Source organism: Cinclus cinclus, chromosome 13 (genome assembly GCF_963662255.1).
Source record: "Cinclus cinclus chromosome 13, bCinCin1.1, whole genome shotgun sequence".
Classification (NCBI taxonomy): Eukaryota; Metazoa; Chordata; class Aves; order Passeriformes; family Cinclidae; genus Cinclus; species Cinclus cinclus.
Window position 1 is genome coordinate 15,914,288 of NC_085058.1, and position 16,487 is coordinate 15,930,774.

General features: G+C 40.7%; 1 long non-coding RNA gene across 1 annotated transcript; it reads left to right on the forward strand.

Annotated features, from left to right (window-relative positions):
- The first annotated feature begins 2,063 nt into the window (after positions 1 to 2,063).
- On the forward strand, positions 2,064 to 15,682 carry LOC134048996 (uncharacterized). Its single transcript, XR_009933585.1, has 5 exons — positions 2,064 to 2,482; positions 5,081 to 5,153; positions 5,877 to 5,963; positions 9,955 to 10,015; positions 15,295 to 15,682. It is a non-coding gene; the product is annotated as an uncharacterized LOC134048996 (long non-coding RNA).
- Positions 15,683 to 16,487: the final 805 nt, after the last annotated feature.

A 16,487-nucleotide genomic window follows, 5' to 3' on the forward strand; every position in this document is an offset into this window, starting at 1 on the left:
CTTCCAAAAACACTTGTCTATAAATGTACATAGAGTTTGTTGTTCATTTTTTAAGAGGAACAGTCTATTACACTAGACAGTCCAGTATAGTTCAAGAAAATCAGATAACAGTCTGAGCACAGGTTATATCTTGTTCAGGTATAAGCTTAAACTCTCCTGTCTGGAATCACACTACTTTTACAATGCACAATTATGTCTAGAAGTCCTGATCTCTTTTCTCCCTTTCATGTGGTTATTGCAAGTGATTACACATATATTCTTCCAGAAATGTACTTGTGTTTTTGGAAGAACCAAGAGAAAGGCTGGAAATTGTACATGGAATTTCTAATCTTGGTCCTTGCTATGAAGTTTTACCATGCAGGATCAGCTGAAAATGCTGACAAAAGAAGTGCTGTTGCTGCACCCTGCTTTCATCTGGATCCTGCCTCATGCTTCCCCTTTTTTTCACTGCTGCTGGTTTTCCAAGGAGGACAGCATCTGGGTTCTGTCCATGCAAGCACCTTTAGATACAGTGAGCAGTTCCACTGAGAGCAAGAGGATTGGCCTTTGCAGGAATGTAAATGGGAATGAAGCTGCAGAACAGACTTTCTGCTGTCCATAGTCTCAGTAGACCAGAACTTCAATAATTCTTGTGAGAGGGAAAAAAAAAAGGCCTTTTGCCCCTTTTCAGGAAGAAGCTGCATCAGCTCTTTCGTACCACTACTGATTCCTTGACTGGAGGTTCCTGTGCTGTAGCACCTTTATGTGGGTCACCACCATCCCTACTCTGAAGATGGTAACACCTTATCCCACTGTCTGCTAGTAGTAGATATACCCTGCTGTCCTATGCACAAGGTCAGCTTTTCTCTGTATTTTGAAAGGAAATGCATCTCTTGGCTTAAAATCATAGGGATTGATTCTTTTCAGCTGGCCACTTCCTTGTGATGTTTCCAGGACTCAGGAAAGAGCTACCAAAGTCCAACTGTGTGATCTCAAGTGCCAGACTGGATCCTGAGGCCTTCCATAATAATTTGAAGTATTGTTAGTTTAATTCTGTCATAATTACCCAGGTTCATTAATATGAAAAAGGGAGACTTAGACGATTTATTTCTGCTTTTAATGGAGTCACCTGGGCAAATGAAAGAAGGTGAAAGGTGCTCATACCATTCAAAGTGACTGCTGAAGTGTATAAATATCAGTTCTGTCATGTTTGCTGTGTGTGCTTCTTGCAGAGGAGCACCATAACGGGGGACAGGATTCATGACACTAACCAGGAATGTGAGGGATGCCTTTCTATCTTGGTTTCCATGGCTGTAGTCAAAATAGGAGACAGTGTCCTAGCGAGGCTGGCACACCAGAGAGTTTCTATGGTGTTGGCTGAAAAAAAGCAGGGTAATAGTTTTATTTGTGTGTCAGTGCTCTTTCTGAGCAGCAGTAACGGGGGATTGATGTGGCAGACAGGCAGGTGACTGGACTGTGCTGGCTCTGTGCTCCAGCCAGGCTCTGGAGCTGAGGGTGCACAACAGCGGTGTGAATAAGAATAGAGGGGTTCGTGGCCCCACTTCTCCGCGGGGACCCTGGCGGGTGAGCTGTACCTGGCTCGTGTAAGGGCTGGTAACAGAGGTGGCGTTTGTGGAATGGCGGCAAACGCGGCCGTGAGATGCGGGGCGCTAGCAGCCAACTCAAGGGGCTGAACCCCGCTGTTGGTCAGAGCAGGCAGGCAGAAGCATGAGGCGGTCTCTCGAGCAGGGTCAGGACTGCGCTGGGGCAGCACAGGTGGGACGGCCCGGCCAGGTGGGGCTGGGAGGGGGCGGTGGCCGCTCCAGCTCCCGCTCCCGCCTCCCCCTGAGGGGCGGCCGATGCGGCCGGCGCGCGAGGAGGCGGTGGGAGCCAATGGGGGGCGGCTGAGGCGGGGAGCGCGGGCCAATGGGAGGCCGCGGCGGCGGAGCGCGCGGGGCCCGGGCGGGGGAAGGCCAATGGGGAGCGGCGCGCGGCGCGCGCGCAGCCGAGGACGGGGAGGGGCGGCGTGGGGAGGGGCGGGGCGCGCTCGCGGTGCCGCCCCTTCCCCGCCGCAGTGAGGAGCGACCGGGCGGCCATGTTGTGCGGGGGGAGGGGAGCAAGGAGTTGAGAGGAGACGGCGGAGGCTCCCTCACACACACGGCATAAGATGGCCGGGGAGCAGGAGCAGCCGCTCGCCCGTCTCCCGGCGCTCTCCCCGCAGCTCGCACCGGGGACGCCCGGCGAGCGCTCTCGGTGCCGCTCCCGGGCGCCAAATCGGGCCCGGCGCCCTGAGGGCTCCGGGGCTTTGGAGGGCGGCGATCTGGGCTGCCGAACGGGGCTGCCGACGGTCGGGCAGCAATGGCGCCGGGCTGCGGAGCCCTGCCCGCGCCGCTCCCTCGCCGGGCGGGCGCGGGGCCGCCCTTGACCGCGGGCAGGGAGAGCCGGGAGCAGCGCCCCGTCCTCGGGGTCCCGGGTGCCTGCCAGCGGGGCTGCTCTTCGCCGGGTAAGTGCCGGAGTCTCCGGGCTCCTCATTGTCCTTTGTCCTTGAGAGGAAAAACAAAATGTCCTTGGAGCCGGGAGGGGGAGGGGGCGCTGCCTCCCCCTGCCCCCCCCTTCCACCCCCGCCGCTCGCTGTGGGGACCTGCGGATACACTCGGGGACCCCCGCCCGTGCCCCGGACCGGGCTGGGCTGAGGGGGAGCGGCGGGGCGAGGGGAGCCCCGGTGACCCTCGGCGGCTGCGGGCGCTCCCTTCCCTCTCCTGCAGCACCCGGGGAGCTCCGCGCGCCCCGTCCCCGACGCAGCCCCGGGGGCAGCAGCCGCGGGTTTTGGCTCCCTTGTGCAGCACCCAGCACGGGGGGGCGGGGGGCTGCAGACCGGTTCCCCCAGCGCAAGGGGGGTATCTGCAAACCAGCCTGGAACTCCAATGCAGCAGTGGAGGGAGGGGGGAGAGCTGAAAGCTGCACGACAGCATCCCTGAAATGTTTAGCCCCACGTCTGTGTAAAGAGCGTTTCTTGCCCGTCGCTGGTCGGATGGGGATTTGTTTTCGTAGTTTCTAAGAACAAAGACGCCATGTCCTTTTCTCTTAAAAATAAAACTTGGACTGTTTTTTTTGTGGGGTGTTGGCTTTTAACTCTTCGTAAACCAGTAAGAGAGAAACAGGCTGCGGATGAGACAGATTGGTACTTTATGAAACAATAGAGAGAAATTGACTTCACTGTGGAAACAGCAATTTAGGTGCAGAAGTTTAGAAGAAAACTCCTAGGAATTACGTGCAAAATTGATTTTGCAATTAGAATGGCAATGTAGAAACTTAAAAGCTTGAGAAAAACAAAGCTCGGTCATGCCAAGTCTACAGTTTAAAGTTGGCAAAATACTACAGTTGGGATTTAGACGACACTACAAAAAGAAAAGAGAGCTACTTAAATACGAATTACACAATAAGGAAAGGAATGAGTTTGAACTGACATTGAAAGCTTTTAACAGCATTTAATGGGTATCAGGTTTGATTTTATTATTCAGTTTGCAGGATTTTTAGAGACCTCACAGTTACTTCTCTTTACTAAACATTTTAATCGTTGTTTCGGTGTTCTGGTAATTTAGAAGTTGTACAACACCTATTGCGAGACTTTCTAAAAATGCAAGTTTAAATGTAATGGCTGACGTTTGTTTTGGGTAGTCTCGCGTTCAGCAAATAGCAATTTAAGGGTAAAATTGTAATTCTAAATGTATAAAAAAATCTCCGTAGCAGAGCAAGAGGTAAATACTAAAAACTTCGGTTTTAATTGGAGGTTGTGTATAGCTATATTTGTTGGAATTTAATGGTGTACAGTTCTGCAAGGTTATAAAACTCTGTGCCGATTTTAAATACTGCAGTTGGAGATAAATCTACGTTTTTCGGTACTTCCTCTGCAAATAAGAAACTGTCATTACAACAATCAAAGTTAGCCCTTTTTTTTTTTTGGAAATAGAAATACAAGTTTCAGCAACCATTGGACTTCTGTCACCTTTATGCAAAGTGTTCGGTGTCTTTATTTTAGATTTGGATTATGGTGGTTTTATAACCCCAGCAACAGTTCTGCAGTGTAGAACAGGTTCTGGCATACACACTTTGCCCTAAAGAAAGTTCTAGTTTTAGGTGGGTGTCTGCTGGATTTGTCTTAAGTATATTAGAGGATAATTTTTAAATAGTTTTGACTGGTTTGTTTCAGCAGCTGAATATAAAATATCAGGTAATGGTCTAGAAAATAAATCACTTGTAATTCATGTGTTTTATTTAATAGCTATGCGGTGGGTTTTTTGTTTTTAAGGTGTAGGGGTTTGAATTTTTATATATTTCAATCCAGCATTAAAATATTTTTTAAGTTGTATATTTACAGAATGGTTCTACACTTCTAGAGTATGAAGCAGTGCTGGTGATAAATATAATTGCTGTAAATAAAATGTTACGGCTTTTCACAAAAGGCAAGAAAAGTTGGCTAGAGGTAGTGCAAATATGGTGTTCCTTGTGTTAAAAGAGCATACTTTGAGATCTGATTAAAGGTTAAAGAAGCTGAAGGCTTTAAAACTGTATTCTAAAGGGCAAAAAAAGATGTTTTTTAGGAGATGAAGTAACTTGGGAGTTAAAATTCAGAGAAGCTGATGACAGAAGCCATTTTAAAATAACCTTGCTATCAGTAGAGATTTTATTTAATTTTGCATTGCATACTTCTGAAGACGTTAATGTGGAAAAAAAGTAAAAGGGCTGAGGGATATTTTGTGATAAATTACTCAGTTTAAAAAAAAACTAAAATTGTCATCTTAGCTTTAAGTCTTTCAAAATTAAAGTAGTGGGAGACAGAAGAGCAGACTGCAGTTATTCATGAAAAACAGAGCTCCTGCGTGTTGTATGTCAGTCACTCATCTCCAGTGGGTTTTTTTTCAGCCAGGAATGTACAGCCACTCATACTTTTATTTTTAGAGTTGATTTCAAAAGATAGTTACTGTGATCATAAGTTTTTCCTGACTTTATAATTATCTAAAGATTGATAGATTTCTGGCATATGACTTGAGCTGCCTTTCTAAAGCAAAATACTGAACATTTCCATACTTTGTTTTTTCAGGTAGACTTTTGTGAACAGAACTGTATTTCCTGACTGGCTTCCAGAGGATTTGTTCGTGCCTTATTTTTCTTAGGTAAGAACAGTTATGTCTTGCATTAATATGTTCATTTCCTTATTTTTTTGAAACTGGCATTTTTGGTTTTGCTACTGTGCAGATGGGAGGACAAAAAAATCTCATTGTTATATGGAAGGGGCACATTTGATAAATTGTCTGGACTTCTAAAAAGCTTTCCTTTGCAGTTACAGGTAGACTGTCTTCATAGAGTTCCATGTTTATGTGCTGTTTGGGTATAAATTTCAGCTTACAAAGACTATTTAATAGGTGGATTGTTTATTTTTATAATATATGGGTGTGTGTATATATATGCATACATTGTATTTGGTGGAAAAGGGCAGTATTTGCATGTAAACTGAAGTACTGTATGTCCCATTTAACCAGTAAAAATCTGCATTAAATTTTGAAAGTGATTGAGGTTTTTTACTTAATGAGTTTGTAGCCATTAATATGTGGGGAAATTGTAGAGTTTGTGTATGAAAGTATCAACCCAAGACTTCAGGGATTCATAGAGAAGGAGATTTGTGGGACCCATTTCTTGTTTTTGGGGACCTGGAGGCTAATGCTTAACAACGATAGAACATTGGTTTTGTACTGTTGGTAAAACTTTGGTTTATTCAAAAACATTTCTCTTGCGTATCTTCAGAAAGTTTGTCGGTCAAGAATGTTACGACTTAAAATGCTTGTCTGTACCTTGTTTTCAGACAAACCTGGTTTTGTTGTTTTTTCTTTCGTTTAAAGGGGTATTACTGGATATTGTTCTTCCAAAAATTCAGATGACTGGTTGGGCAAAAGACCTCGAGCAAAATTCTGCACTGTGCATACCAGGTATGTTACACTGTGTTGTGGTGGTTTTGTGTTTTTTAATTGATCCTGGAAACATTTTTCTTCAAAATAAAAATTAAACATTTAAGCTTCAGTGTTTACCTTGTTGAATTTATTTTCTTTCGAGCTTAGTGCATTTGGAAATTTTTCGTATGTACATACTGTAGGAATGGTAATATCTCTTGCATCTTTGAAGACTTTCATGGTCACTCACAAGTACAACTTTTTAACGATTTGTTATGACAGTGTTGACATGTGGTGAAGCCAAAGGATTGTCATCTCCTAAGGATACTGTCTAATCAAACTTCTGGAATGCCTTTCCTTAGTTCAAGGTATTGGTTCATTAGCAAGGAACACTTAAAAGCTTTTCCTTTTCAAGAAATTGTTTACACAATAAACTTAAAAATTCTGGTTTTGGTGTAAATTTTATTGTAAAAGCCTAAAGTGGTACCAACTTGTTATGAGGTATCTTGCTCTCCTCCTTGCAGCGTAAACAAAGCAGCTTTTTAATGTTTATTTTTTGATTCTGCATTTAGGATCAGAGTAACATGTTGCCTTTGAGTCAGGCTTTCACCACTCTGTAATTAAAAGTGGGGGATCCTGTTTCCCTGTCTTAACTAGCTCCTTTTCACAGCTTCCCATGCTCGTGTGCTTCAGTGCATACTCAGGACCTTGAAGCGTAAGGCGTCTTCATGAGGACACATGTATCAGGATTCCCAAAAATACTTTTGATGACTTGCTTTTTAAAGTTAGAGAACTCATCGTGATAACCAAAGAACACAATTGTGAATCTTCACCTGAGTGCAACCTTTTTTTGGCTTGGATGCAGCCTTCAGTCTGTTCACAGAAAAGAGATTGTATGCAATTTTCCATAAGCTTTACACAAATGTCTCTTCAGGTCGTAATAAACCTTTATCTGCAGTGAGTCACTGCTGATGTGCAAGGTAGAGTTCAAATTGTATTTATAGCTATTGGACATGTGCCACCATCATGGGTGTCCTGCAGCAAACACAGCTAACGAGCAAGGTGATACGTCAGTATGTTCCTGCAACTTCATCATGTGACTGTTTGATGGGAACTGTGAGAACGAGAACTTCGTGCTAGAAATTATCTCCTACCTTAAGAACAACAGGGCATATCTAAAATCCCACACCAACCTAAACTCTCAATTTAGAGGGTCAAAAATCCCAGATACTGCACAGTCTCTTTAAGGTGAAGGCAAGACCAGCCTGGGTCACACAAAAGTCTGATAATAGTGATGGGATTGTACCTGTCAGACTAGACTTACATTCCTGATACTAATTTCTGAAATGCTGGAATCTCCAATCTCTAACTGACCTGCTCTTAACAAAAGTTAGAAAAGTAAAAATCAAAAAACCACAGTGCTCAAGATCAGATCTTGGCTGACCTGAGCATTTTATGGTAACTATGAAATGGAGCACTTTGATATTAACGGTGTTGCATCTTTCCAGTATTGTCCTGATGTTGATTGTGCTGAATAGACATTACAATAAAAGCAGCTTTAACTGTCCCTTTGGTGAACTGTCCCCTCTTCAGCACTGCCTTTTCTTGCAAGATCAACTTGTTTTCATCTAATGGTGGCTTCACCTCTAGGTTAAGTAGACCTCAGTGGGTTAGATGCACACTACTGGGACTTGAGGGATGTTCCAAGCTCATGGCTACGCTACAGCGTGCTCATGAGGATTGAGGAGAATCAGGTTGGGTCCAAACCTTTTCAGAAGAAGCTGTTCCTCTGTGAGGATATGAACCCATGTCAAGTATTCTCATAGTATGCTGTCACTGCTACAAAAATCCATACATAGAGAAACATGGGTGAAGTGATATGCACATTGTCTTTGCCAAAATACTTTGTTAATTAAAAAACGAATACAGGAGAAAATGTGATAGTGTTTGGGTGTCTGACCTTGCCTCTTGCTGTAAAAGGAGATGCACTGTGCAATGGCTAGTGCCAGTCCCTGGGGGAAGGAGCCATGGACCTATGAGGCTGGGCATGTTTTGTGTGGCGTAGGCTGTTCAGAAGTTCAAGTAATTCTGAACTGTACTTGTGTAATTCTAAAACAAAAATAAGCCGCAGCTATTAGATTACTTAGAAAAAGTAAATTCATATTTATGTTTAAATAGGGGATGGATTTTTTTTGATCACCCAGGCTACAACAATTACAGCAAGTAGTCTGATTAAAATACTTAGATACAGGAAATGCAGTTGTTAACATGAGAGGTTAATTTTTTTTTCAGCCAAGAGTTGTATTTCCAAGCTCTGGTTTCTGTCTTGTGGCATAAACCTGTAGCTTTGGTGATTTATTCTGTAGTTTAAGAGAGAACATGTTTTGGATGTTAAAATAAAAATTCAAACTACGGGGGCATTTGAATGAAATGTAAAATCAACATCCCTGTGCTGCTTTTACAAAACTTCATTGTTTGGTTCATCCACTCACTTTGAAGAGAAGTGTCACTACTCTGTGATACCACTGTGACAGACAAAAGATGGCTTTTGCACAAGTGTGCCGAGGTCAAACAAAACTGGTGGAGTCTTCATAACACTGTCATTAGAGGAAGGTGCTTTGTGGTGACAGCTGTATTAAATACCCTCATTAAAGTTTCTCTCTAACTACTCCAGCTCTCTACTTGATGTAGAACCAAAGAAAACAGGAACGAGCTTGAAAAAAATGATGGATGTGTAGCTGTGCTGTAAATTATTAAAAATGGCTGAGAGCTGTAAACTGAGTCTTCCAGTCACTAACTTAGTACCTGTCTTCATATAGTAGCTTATAGTTTCTTAGTGGCCTTTTTGAGTGAAATGATTGAAAGGGCCTAAGTAACTCTGTTCCCCTGGTTCATTTTTCATGCCTTGGATGACTAGTGGATGCCTCCTGGCTGATCAGAGTTCAGCAGCCATGTTGTGTTTCTTCTGAAATGGTGGATGGGCACGTCACAGAAGTTCTGTGCTTCCATTTAATAGCAGCTGCTTGTGCACATTCACACAAATTTAAAAGCATTATTAATACAGTTTTAAACCTCTAAATTTCACATACATTAGGATATTCTACATGCTTCTGCCAGTCTACTGCTATGTTTTTTCCCCTTTTTAAAAGCTTTTTCCATAATAAGAGTTTCAAGTAAATTCCATCAACAGAGGAAATTACAGTCCTGGTCCCATCTTTCTTTCTACACGTTGGAGTAGCTGTCAAATGGAAGAGAAAAATTTACAGGATTGCACACTATGTTATCCCTGGAGAGGTTCATTAATTTTTATGTATTTTGGGCTATATTTCAATATAAGTAGATTCTGAGAGGTTACAAGAGAAGTGGTTTGCTTGTATGTGTGAGGAGGATAAACTTGAATGGAGAATTTCATGTAGTTGAAATTCACAGTAAAAAGGAGGTTCATGAGTTGTTTTAGGTTTTTAATCTTGCAACCTTTGCTTGAGGTAACTGCGGTTAAAGTTTATTGATACAGATTGCCAGTAGGCATTTTCAGAGTCAGAGTTCCACATTTGGACCTTGCCTCTATATGAGTAACTTTGAGATAGGGTAGATAATTTGTTCCACATAAGTGGGTTACAAAATTGCCCTGCATCTAGCTGATACCTTCTCTCAATAAAAAGAGCATTTTATTTTCTATTATGAAGGTCAAGTCAGTTTGCTTAAGCACACTTCCACTTCATGCCTGATTGTTCTTTTTCAAAAACTTCACAATTTTTTTTTCTTGTTTTTTTTTCTCAATGAATTTGTGGACTGGGTCTGAATTTCTTGGATTGTTTAAAGGTTCTTTAATAACAGATTTCTTAGTGATACTTTAAAATTTTTTCACAAAAATAATTTCTGTAGCACATGCTGTGAGCTGGGAATGCTTGGGGGGGGTTTGCATGATGTAATAAAAGCTAATGCTTGGTCTTGTAGGCCTTAAGGTCTAGATCATTTATTTTTAAATTTATTTTAATTGAAGTGTTTTAATATTCCCTTTTCCCTACAGATGTGTTGAGGAATTGATTTACTCACTGTAAGCAAAATAGCTGCTCTTGGTTGAAGTACTGGTAAGTTGTTATTCCTAATAACATTTACTTTTTAGCTTTAAAAAAAATAAACAGCAACCACACACAACTATAATGTTTAAGTGGCTGAAGGCTTTGGCTGAATACATTCTGAAGTTCATTAGTGTGTGGCCATGTGTGCATGTGTGTTTCAGAAAAGTTCAGTTAAAAGGGCCCCAGGATCATTCCTGCTGGGCTCTGGGTGAGTGAGCAGTACTTGGAGAGTGCTCTCTCCCTGTCTGGCTGCAGAACAGCTCTCAGATCTGATTCTAGTTCTGGGGGCTTCATGATTTGACCCCAGATTTCACTGAGAACTTTGATATCATAGTTCTGCTTGTTCAGAATGGTTTTTGGTATGCAGATGTCTGTCTCTAGAGAGATAATACACATAATTGGGATAACAAATGGTGTGGAAAGTATAGCAGGAAGAACTTGTTGTACAAGCATCTTGTGTTTGTCCTTATGCTTCTGTCAGGATCAGTGGGAACCTTTGAGCAGACAGTTACTGTCTCCTGCTCTACAATTGTTCTGTTCCTGTTCTTCACTCATAAAGCTCTGGCTTTGTACAAAGTGATAAATGCCAGTACAGTTTTCTGTTTATTTTTAAAAATTAAGCTGCTAGCTGATAGACTTTAAATCATTCCTCATACAAGCAAAACATAAAATTGGCAGGCTTGAGTAGGTAAATTAATTCAGTTCTATACTAGATGAATATAGGGACAGGATTTTTTCCCTTTTTCTTCTTTTCCAAAGGCATTTGGTCTTGACCTTTTGTTGTCTCTAGCACATTTTGTGAATTCCTTGAGAGTTCTCTGTGGAAAGACATAAGTCCTTTTCAGACTCCTTGATTTTGCATATTCAGTTAGGGCATCCATTGCATTTTGTGTACATGGATTAACTTTTTTTTTTTTTTTTTTTTTTTTTTTTTTGTTGGAAGGTCTATTCCTGTATTACTGTGTTTTGGAATATTTGCTTTTCTTTTAAGAGAGAGTTTCTTTTAGTCTGACATGCTACCTGATTGAGGAAGGCCTTCCTTAGGCTTCAGGTAGCTTGCGAAAATGTTGCTCCAAGATCAAATCCACTTATTTTAGTGGCTAGATGACAGTGAATTTTAGCTGTCCCATGGCTGTGTTTGTTAGCAGAGCTCTCCAGCAGCCACTGCCTTCTGCAGTGCCTCAGGTGCTGGGAGAGAAGCTGGTTGTGTACTCCAAAGTGCTGTGCTTCTCTTCACTCCATGGTGTGCAGACTAATGTAGAGCCCTTCTGTGGGGGTGAGGTGCCAACCTTGCCAGGCTGTCTCAGTTTGGCCTCCTGCTGCTTCTGAGTCCATTTCATTTTGGACCAATTTATCACTTTAAGTTTTCAGTCCTGAAGCATAAGAAGTAGAAAAAGATGTTGCAAAAGAGTTTATGGACTTCGAGGAATTAAGTTTTAATGTGTGTACACAAACTCAGTTTTAACAAGTATTTAATTTCTTTTACTACTGTCATCTGTAAGTTTTATTACTTTGTTCTTTCAGAAGTCTTAAGCTCAGGTGTGTGTCGAACAGCATGTTTCTTGGTATGTTTCTTCTCCAGCTGTTTCTCCAAACTCTTCCTATGCTATCCACTGGTGCCTTCCTAGAATCTCTAAACATGTTACTCATGTTCTGTTTTAATAGTAATCTTCATGTGATTCCTACATCTTCCTGTGTGCATTTTTGTTTTTTCATTGGGTTGTAAATTAGCTGTTGTCAGATGTGGCTTTGAGTAGAACTTTGGCTTTTCAGTTACACACTGAGTAATTCTTCCATCCTTTTCTGGTTTACAGTCCATCCTTAAAGAAAGACATTAATGTGAAATCCTTAAATAAATTACTTAATTGAAATAGTCTGCAAAGAAGTTCCTTCAAAAAGCAGTTGTGAAAACATTCAAATGGGTGGATCTTGAAAAATCTGGTGTTGCATTCTCTGGTTAACTTGGGGTTTAGTTGAAGCACTGACTTTTATTTTTAACTCTCTTTTAAGAAGAGAGAAAATACTGGAAAACACCAGGAGCTTTATTAAAGTTAGCATACTTTGCTTAATGCAATAAAATTTGTTATTTAAAAACAATACGCACAAGAGAGTGCATTTTAAGAGTTCCACATCTTACCTGGAATTAACCTTGAAATCAGTCAAACCTGGCAAATAGCCTTTCTTACCTAAAAATACCCAAACCTACATGAGTTGTGCTTTTACTGCTCTGCTTAAGGAATGTCTAATGGTGGCAAAAGCAGATTTAGGGCTGTCCAGAGCACTTAGATCCTGCTAAAGATGGTACAGAATAACCTAATGGACTTAACTGCCAATAAAGGACACTTCTTTCCTCCAGTGTGTAAGTTACCAGGGATGTTGTTGAGAATAAAATCTTGCTTTAATGAACTTTGAAATGTAGAACTTGAGGTTTGGTTTGCTCAGAACCTCATTCTGTCCATTCTGCTCCCTCTGTTGAATTCCCTTTCCCAAGTAGGTCACCTTGGTTAAAAGTTTAAGCCTCAGATTTCATTCTGGAATAGTTTGTAAATGTGGTGATGTCTTATGCATGGATGTTTTATGTGTTGGGCTTCGGTCTCACACTTGAAGGAATGCAGGGTTACAGTGGACCTGAAATAGCTGAAGCCATGGGTTTGGCCAAAAGGGATGTCTCTTACTCATGGCATCTTTTAATACAGCAACAACTAATTGCAAAAAGAGCTGAACAGAAAAACTTAGTGTAAACTCAGATGTTTTGTAATTGTTGCCTTGAACCTTTAGGCAGGTTGGGAATGGATGGCATGGAGTGTCAACATGTTACCAGTGGTTTGAGAGAAACTTTGTCAGTATTACAGGACTACCCAGGTCCCAGATTTATCCTGACCAAAGTACAATGCTTGGAAAACAAAACCAGTAACTGGTAGATGACAGAAGCTTGAAAAATGGGCAGATGCCCAATTCATTTTACAGAAGGAATGGTAGAATCATGTCATCTAGGAAAAGGGTTTTTTAATATCTACCTCAAGTGTAGGATCACTGCATATGTTTCCATGGAGGAGTGTATTTTTTTAACATTATTGAAATTTCTTAGTAAAATACGCCTTAATTCATAAGTAAACAAATGCTTTGAAATCTTTTAAAGCAAAATAAATTTCACAAGTGTAGAGGCTGCTATTAATATTTTGGCCATTCATGTGGCATCTTTTTGATGTATAATAACTTGGAGAACAAGAATGTTTTCTTAATTATAATAGCTCATCAGTTCTGTTTAGTGCTAATTATTTTGCAAGATTTAGAGAAGAGTTTAAGATGAACATCATGGGGTTACTTGCAAAGTTCTTGCTCCAACCCAGCATAGGTTAACCTAGCAGGGAAATTTGCCCTGAAATTGCTTTTAGCAGGTTCCGTCAGTGTGTGAGGCAGAGGGCTGATACCAACTGGAAAGAGCCTTTTAAGGGTGACTAATATGTAACTAAATTACCTTTTTTAGAGGTGGGGGAAGTTAATGTCAGTAACTGGATTTTTGTATGTCAAGCTTATTGAAAATAATTAAAAATTATTTTGATGGTCTTATTTATGGGGTTTCCCCTGTACATGTTAGTACTTCTGAGTGTTTGATTGTGTCAATAATGGACAACTTGGTGGTGCTTTTTTTCATGTTTTGATACTTCAGTCAAGGCATTACCATGAAAAAAAATTAATTCATCTTCAAATTCCTAAACAGACTTGAAATTAGTTTACTGAGAACTGGAAAAAATTCCAAAGCAACCCCAAGACCAGCTTAGTGTGAGGGAAAAGCACCTTTCAAAATATTTAATACATTGTCTTAAGTGAGGATGAGTTGAATGTTTGAAACAGAGCATTTCTTTATACCTGAAAGTTCTGTTTCTGAAAACATGAATGACCTGGGGTTGAATACTCCTGCAGCTATGCACATTTCACAGTGCACAGTGAAATTACCAGATCCCATATTCCACTTCCCTGTGCAGTACTTTGCCATTGTATTTTAAACAAGGAAGTCTATAGAACAGCATGAAACAGGACGCATGGGTACTTGTGAAAGTCAGACTGGGGCTTGTTGCACTGCTTCCAGTGCTCTTTGCTTTGCTGTAACTGGTTATTTTGAGATGAGACTGGGGAAGCTGGGATGCCGAGGCAGAGACCACTAGATGGCCCCACTGGTTTTTGCTGGACTGAGGGTAATTTCTGCATCCCTTGTCAGAATCTGCCCAGGACTATCAGGGAGCACACTGGTGGTGAAGTTGGCTTTCAGAGTAAAATGAGGTTAAACCTATACATATTCAAAAAAATAAATTGATGTTGGAGTGCAGATACTCAAAATCATGAGGACATTTTAAAACCTTTTTGCATGTCATCTTACAGTCAGCATTGGTTTCAAAATTATGTTTTTGACACTTAGTAACTTCCTGTACCTAAGTTTTCCATGTGAGGAGGAGTAAGATTTTACTTGAAGTAAATCGAGCTTATATTTCTTGGAAGATAGAAACGTTGGGTTTGTATTTATCCATGTGGATATTGCTTGCTCAGTTTGGTTTGTCACTCACCTTAGGGCTTGGTTGCTGTTCCATGAAACGTACAGTTGGAAAATGGCTCAGGAGCCTTGCTAAAGGCAGCTAGTGTGACTTGTGACCATTTTCATCTGATTTCTGACGTGTCCTTTCCCACCAGTAACTAAACCAGTCATTCCATTTGCTTGTGTGTTTGCTGTTACACTGTACATCTTTCATGAGCTGGAAAACTGGGTTAAGATGGTGGAATGTCTTGTGTCCAGTCACCATCTGTCTATAAGAAACCAGTTTCCATTGGTTTTGATGGATCTGTGTCTTCAATGAAAGGAGCTTGAACAGTACTTAGAAATTTTGGCTTGTTACAAGAACCTTGGTTCTACTAAGAAATATCAGCTTCAGGGGATGGGACAGTGCAATGAAAATGGTTGCAAGAGCAAATTCCTTAGATTGCCCACCACAGATTTCTCTGGTAGTTTAACACTGTGAAGAAATTTTGAATTCAATTCATGGATCCTGAAAGGATTCTTAGACTTCTAATAATTTCTCCCCTTTTTTAATAGTTTTGGTTAAACTTTCTGGTTTTGAGTCTTGAATTGATTATTTGACATCGTTTTTGATAAAAGTAGATATTGTGGACTGTGTAACATGGAATGAAGCATCAGTTACATGTTTAAATTATCTTCAAGGTACAGTAGTTGAATGTCTCAGTTTAAAGCAATGATGTGTATTCCAACAGCATTTTTCTTCTAATTTTTCATAAAGAATCCATTCAGATGAAGAGTGTCAAAAGGAGTCTACGAATGAGACACCAAGATGGCAGTTCCACTGGGGATTGAGAGGTTGAGGAAATGGACTAATGCTTGAGTGCTGGGATGTCTGTCCAAGAAAAGGATGTTAAAACGTGGACTCTCATGTTATTAAACCAGAGAAGATCTGGGTTGTGATCATCCTATCAAAGTGGACTTTGTGTTTGAATTAATCAGTCACTATCCAATGATGGATTTGTTTGAGGACTGGGTGGCAAAATTTTCCTTTTGGATTGTGCTTGCATGACAGGCAAATTAATTTGGTAAAAGATCTGTTGCTACCCCTTTTGAGAAAATGTAATTTATAAAGTGACTTTAAATAAAAGGTTTTGGTTTATTTCACACTTCGTGTTTGTCCTTTCTGGCTGAATATTTTTTATTGTGTTGATATTGAAGTGGTTTACCTTTTTGGTTGGTATTAAACTGAGAAATAATTTAGCTAAGTACTGAAGGCAAGGTAAAATTTTGTGCTATACTTGGTATCAAATGTGGTTTTCATTTGCAAATTATGTTCACTTTGCCATGACTTCCAATGAATTTTTATTCGCTGGCTTGTTCATTCAGGTGCTTAATATGAGGAGTTTTCAGTACTTGGCCTATTGTCAGGGCACTGCTGCTGAACTTTGTGAAGTTATTTTAAGATGGAATTGATACCAATTGAAGGCTGAGAAAATACGACAATAAAGGAGTACTTGAATGTTTTGTGTAACTTTTTAGGTATGTTCCTGGGTTGTGTGTGGGTACAGAAACTTTTCAACAGATTTCCTGGACTACAGACTTCCTGAACAGTTTCTTTGGTCTTAAAATTGTTCTGTGAAGTGTCCAATCTGCTTCACTGCTCTTGCATGTAGCTTTAGTGTCACGATACTGTGCCATGTGTTTGGTGAGAAAAAACGGAGTTATTTTTGATATTGCATATGATACAGATGACATATTAACCTTCGCAAATTAATTTTAAAGTGGTTCTCATATTCAAAGTCCTTATTTCCTTACAGGTTTCTAGTAATTTAACTGTAGGTATTTCTTCTCTGTATATTTCACCTGAAACTCAAAGCTGTCTTTGTTTTGTGCTGGAGGGCCAAGGTGATAAACCTGGTGCTAAGATAACCTTGAAATTATCTTTGAAAACCCCCCAAAAAAATCCTGTTC